The following is a 6776-nucleotide window of genomic DNA, read 5'->3' on the forward strand; positions in this document are numbered from 1 at the left end:
AGACAGAAAGATCACAAACAGACAGACACAAACCGAAGTGTGTTTGTTTACCTAGTAATGAAGATATTCTGTCATTATTTACTCATCTTCATGTCATTATGATATCTATTACAGCTTTCTGCTGCAGAAATCTTTATTATAATGTTTGCATTACATTTGTATACATTTGAGTTGAAAGGAGGAGAAAACGTCTGTATATTCTGCTGCTGATCAGACAGGTCTGAATGAACATGAGTCAATGATTTTAGGTGATCTTTCATATGATGTTTGTTTCTGGACTCAGACAGGACGGCCGGCGCTGAGAACTCTGGGCTTCATTTAGAGTCAGAGCGGCTCGGCTGGTTTTAATTCAATCAAACATGCTCCTTTTGGGAACGCCGCATGGAAAACTCTAGCACGTAATGTGACCCATTTAGAGCCCTTCTGTGCTTAAACACAACCGGCCACATACAGACTAACACATGAATCTTATGAAACAAAAGAGCACTGAATAAAGAGATTTAATCAAAGTGTTCATAAACTGCTGAGACAAAAGTAAAGTTTAACCCAGAATAAAGTGAAAGTTATCATGTTAACCCACTCAATGTTCTACAACTATTAATGCCTGTTTGACCTTTGACCTCCACCCTACATTTCATCTACATTTTAACTGCAATCGCTGTGGCTTTCCATCCTCAAACATACATATAAGTCCTTTTTACACAGAGATTACGGAAAATACACGGAAAAAGCGTCCAGGATTTTCTGGGATTGTTTTTTGTTCATTCAACATTTTTCTGGAATCTGTGCCTGCATTTACACACATGTAAAGATGTGAAGTAAAAGATCCTGTGAAGTCCTACACTTGGTAGTTTATTTCTACAGCGTCAAGTTTACAAGTGCATTATAGTTTATGATAAGATGATAAGGAGCGTGTGTAGTGATGCGCTGTTGTCACGCTGATCTCAGCTTCAGCGCTGATAGTGACGAGCTCCCTGATCTCCGCTTCAGTACAGTTTGCAGACATTTCTCATTGTGAATGTTGATCTGGGTTTAAATCCACGTGTCAAAGAGCTGAACCATAACTTCTTGTTGCAATAACACACATGTCTTCACTACGACACGCCCCTTACGGCATCGCTTCTGTCTCTTGTTCACACAGAAGGCTTTCCGTGAATGTTACGGCAATGTTACTAGATCATCTTTATGGGAGAGATCCCAGAAAATTTACAGGACGTGTTTGTGTTCACACAGAGGCCTTTCGGACAACTTCACTGAAATGTTCTGGGACAAAGTGCCGTGTGAATGGGGTTATACAGTTTGGATCTTGTTACCGCAGATCTTACTGTAAAATAAAGACACAATACGGCCGTCATCTCAGAGGAACCTTAACTCTCTGATTCACACTTCTTCAGTCTGACTTTAGACTTGATGAATGTCACACTGGTGGTTTTCAATGCTGTCTAGGTAGATAACTCACTAATTGTTAGAACAAATCAATTTAGTCTTAGTTGTATTACTTTAAGATTGTGAAAGGTGAAAGCATCTCTCTCTTTCTGTGTGTTGGCGGTGGATCAGAGGGACGGTGTGTGTGTGTGTGTGTGTGTGTGTGTGTGTGTGTGTGTGTGTGTGTGTGTGTGTGTGTGTGTGTTTTCTTGGCTCTAACAGTCTGTAATGAAGCGTCTGCTTTTCTTCCAGAGTTTTTCTGTCTGTAGTGGAGAGCGGTAGGACCGTCCAGCTGCCTGCTCTTATTCTTAACCTCCATAAAGTGAATGTTCAGTGATGATCGAGTGCTGGTAAACCATTACAACCTCAAGCAGATCTTAAAGGGCCAGCGCAGGAAAAACGACATCATACTGTTTAAGAAGTCCAACAGAGCACTAAAATGACTCTATCCCATAATCACTGATGCAACAATATAAACAGTGAATCATTCACATTATACACGTAGACAGCTTTTAAACAAAGATATCATGAAATCGTGTATCATGGTGTGACGTCACTGACATCTGGTAAACGTAAAGTTTAAAACGATGATCTTACTGAGGTACTTAACAACACTATCTCTGCTGTTTCTCTAAAGACAGAAATTAGACTGAATGGAGAGACTTTTAAGGAAAACATCTCAATAATCTCTCAAACTGGGCACAAATGTCCCAGGATAAGGTCCACGTAAAAAAAATATACGATATTACCATGGTAACGTTCGCGTAAAAACGTAGTAACAATAGATTTCCGTTAGATAACTGGGAAAATAACGTTAGTATGAATGAATAAATCTGACGAGTGAATGAACAACATTTAACTAAAACCACATCAACAATCTTATTTAGCATCGCGTTAACGCAAAGAAAAGCTCTTGAAATGCATGAAATCTAGAAAAAGAAAGAGAAAATGAGTGAAAGATTTGGAGAGAGGGAGAGAAAGAAAGAAGGAACTCGTCGATCCTTCTGCCACGACTTTCCGTTCTGGACACAATGACGAGAAAACGGAAAACTCATCCACATTAAAGACTTTACTCACTAAACACTCGTTTACATTAACTTACAAATCTCTCCTTATTTACAAAGCGGTCTTTAATTAAAGATAAATTCACGAATCTCAGGAAAAATAGTTAAATGTGAGAATGTTAATATGAGATCACACAAAGCTACTCATGTCACGTCCGCGCGCTCTTCAGCCGAAACAAACTCGACGCTTTTAAACATCCAGAAAATAAAATTCAACCGTCCACGAGCTTAACAACTCATTCTCTCCGTCTCTCTCTCTCTCTCTCGCTGTGTCTGTCTGTCCGTCTCTCTACCCCCTCTTCTCTCTCTCTCTCTCTACAGTCACCACGGCAACTCTTCGTCTCCGGCGCGTCCACGCGGGTTTGGGTGTGCGTGCGTGAAGATATTTGCTAAACTTTGTGCAGCGTGTTGTTGTGTGATGTAGTGTTGTTGTTTCGTTGTTTGTGTGGTATTAGGCCAGGTTGTGTGTTGGTGTGTTAGCGAGTGTGCTTCAGCACATTGTACACAGACAGACAGACAGACAGACAGACAGGCAGGTACTTTATTGATCCCCAGTGGGAAATTGAGGTGCATTAGCAACTATACAGAATTACAGTAAAGCATTCATCACATACATCCCTTATAAAAAAAATGGTTATTACTCCAGTGTAGTAATACGTGTAGTATGGTTATTTTGTTATTTGTGGTTATTAGAACTGAGATTAAAAAAGAGACTTACAGAGAGTTGAAACATTAACAACAAAATCACAGTAAAGTACTGTAAACATGACAGCATTCACTACTGAAATAAAACACTGTTTTACTATTGTTAAAACAAAACAAAATAGTTACTGTAGTAAAACCGTGTTTTAGTTCAGCAATGAATGCTTACAGTACTTTACTGTGATTCTGTTGTGAATGTTTCTCTCTTTCTTATCTCAGTTCTTCTCAGGCTTTCTCACATCTGTCTCGCTATTCAAAACATTTAAAGATACAGATGAGTTTCATATTACAGGTCAGATGTCTCAGATCTCCTTCAGCTGCCACACACAGAGACACACACAGAGACACACACACACACACACAGAGACACACACACACACACACACACACACACACAGACACACACAGACACACAGAGAGTTGTGTTTATAATAGCTCAGTGCAGTCTGGTGACCTCGCAGGCAGAGATTGGATGTATTTGTTTGGATGGTACACATTCTTCACCCACTGTAACCCTGACAGACCACCAGCCATCACAGCAAACACCTCTAAACAGATCTCAGATCAGACTGAAAACATCTTCGTTCATGACAGATGTAGTAAAACTGCACAATGATGTCATACACAGCTGAAGAAATAAGAGATGTGTAAATACTAACCTCACACTTCACTGCTATACAGAAAGATAAAGATTTCAATTAGTTTAGTAAGCTGGTTTGTGAATAATTGGTTAATTTGACTTGAGTAATCCACACTGACTGTACATTTATAAGAGGATTAGTAACAGTACTGCTAAACACACATTCAATCTGAAACTCAACAATTCATCTTCTCACCTGATATAAACATGATGAGTAAACCTCATTAGACTTTAACTCTGCTGAAACACACCTAACACACTGTTTTTACCACACAGGACTAACCAGATGAAGTGGACCAGCAGACCTCCAGTAAACCATCAGTGATCAATAAGATCAATAAAGCATCACTTAACTCTCTCTCTCTTTAAACAAACATCAAAGAATCAAATGTATTGTTATGAAATAAAAAATATAAAGTGAGAGAGGACATAGATGGAGTAAAACAACAACAAGAAAGTAAGTTGAAAGAAAAAAGACAACAGGAAAAAGTGTGAACAGATGGATGAGTGAGATGGCAACAAACAACATGAGAGACAGAAAGAGAGAGAAAGAGAGAGAGAGAGAGAGAGTCAGTATTACAGCTGTTATAGAGTGATGATGTATTTTTGTAGTCAAACCCCATTAGTGAGTTAGCGTTATAGCACTTCTGCTTTCATCATCCTGAAGTCAATCAGTTTTCTGTTAAACTCCTTAAATAACATACTGGGTTCACATAAGCTCAAGATATTATCATCTATGAAATAAAACACACAGTGATATCATCACTCATGATGTTTTAAAGCTTTAAAGTGTTTTATAACAAGCTGCTGAAGGACTACAGATGGTGTTGGGGACGTCATCACGCAAAAACAACACAACATGAGCACAATTCCCAACAAACACTGATCCACAGAGTATTTCATTATCAGGTAAGATGGTTATAAATGTGTTTAATAAAGTTTAAAAGAGCTGTCAGAGGATTGGTGGGGATGATGTTGAGAGACAGCTGGTGAAGTTTTGTGAAGATTATTTTGTTGGACACGTGTCAGAAACTTTTATTAAACAAAGAACTTATTTTTGTTATGGGAAACATGAATGGGCTTTTTGTCGAGTGTCCCACTAACTTCAGGGATGGCCTACAAAAATACATCATCTCTGCATCACTCTATTTACAACAGATCAAAGGTTAAAGGTCAATTCTACATTAGTTGCAGGTCTTTCTCTCAATGTATAGGGTGATTCCAGTGACCCTTATGCAAAATAACCATGGTTTTACCACAATTAAAAAAAAAAAAACTTACTGTACTAAAACAATGGTTTTGCTAATCGTAATCAATGCACACAAAAAAAACATGGTTCATTTTCGTGAGGGGACACACACAGACACAGACAGACACACACACACACACACACACACACACAGACAGTTGTGTGTGTGTGTGTGTGTTGGTCTTGTGGGTTAGGTTTAATTTAGTGTGAGATTGTGCTCTTGGCTTTATCTCAGCGTTTACACACAAACACCTCTGATGAGAATGAGGAATTCTGGGAAACCACACAAAATTATAACCTTCATCAGTCAGACACTAAAGCTAAAATAGAAGATGAGCTTTACTCCAATCTCCTGGGAATCAACGAATAAAAACACACAGCAACACAAACCAGGTGTCGTATCTTCTACAGCAACAGAAATCATCTCATTGTGTCCATTTGAAAGCACTGCTGGACATCCAAAGCTGAGGACAGACACAAGATCAGACATAAATCCATACAAACACTAAATCAGAGTTATGACACAACACAGATTAATTATATATATATATAGGTGTACAGTACAGTAATCATCTATATATATCGTGTAGTAGATGGTTAAAATCACCTACCAGCAAGTGTGACGTCACACCACTTTCTCTCCAGCACACATGGTTAGTGTTGAGATCATGTGATCTTCTGAGCTGAGATCTTTAGTCTGAAAACCACAAAGAAAATACACAATCTGGATCTCATTTAACACACACACACACACACACACACAACATGTCCTCATTTCTTTGAGGTCTCATCTCTGTTATATACACTATTGGAATAGTTTTATACATTATATATTCATCTTTTAATTTATGAAAGTCTTAAACATTCAAGCACAAACTCCAAGACAGACAGACTGACAGCCAGACAGACACAGATAGACACAGAAATGGAGATGTTAAGCGTCTGGCTCCGAGTGAACAACTTCAGCCAATCACAGATCATTATTTCACAGGCAGAGGAAGTGCAGCGTCTGGTTACAGGAAGTCTTCTTGACTCATTCAGTTTCTCTAAACCTCTAATCTCTTTTCAAGCTGTTTCTCTCATTGTCAAACATTTCTTACAGTAACAACTCTACAGATCTCAAGATCTTCTTCTGTTTCATATTTTACTGCTTAAAAACTCAAATCCAGTGAAGAACCCTCATGATGTGACTGTCATCTGTAGTAAACAATACTAATGATATTAATATGCAGCTTTGTGTTCATCGATCACATTGTGTCCTCGTCTTGAAGATGTTAACACTACAAACACAACAGCTGGAGTCACAGGTGCACATCATCAAAAGATTCAATCATTAACACAGAGGATTGTGTCCACACCACGTCTTAACAATGTTTACACATGTTTCATTTGTTTCTCTTTGTGGAAGTGACACACGCATGTCCACACACACACACACACACACGCACAATTTTGCTTCTGGACTCAACTGGAACACAAAACTGTTACTTGTACACAAATTGAACAGATTGTTTAAAATCAAACACTGACATTTATTATTCACAATATGAACACAACAAACACAAACACAAATCTTATCAGACACACAACATTCACAGTAATCAAACTTTTCATCTTCCCTTTAAATAAGTTGATAAATGTTTGTATTCTGCTGTGTGAACTGTGGTTGTGTTGTGTTTATTTTCTGCTGACAGAC

Source organism: Misgurnus anguillicaudatus, chromosome 9 (genome assembly GCF_027580225.2).
Source record: "Misgurnus anguillicaudatus chromosome 9, ASM2758022v2, whole genome shotgun sequence".
NCBI classification, from domain to species: Eukaryota; Metazoa; Chordata; class Actinopteri; order Cypriniformes; family Cobitidae; genus Misgurnus; species Misgurnus anguillicaudatus.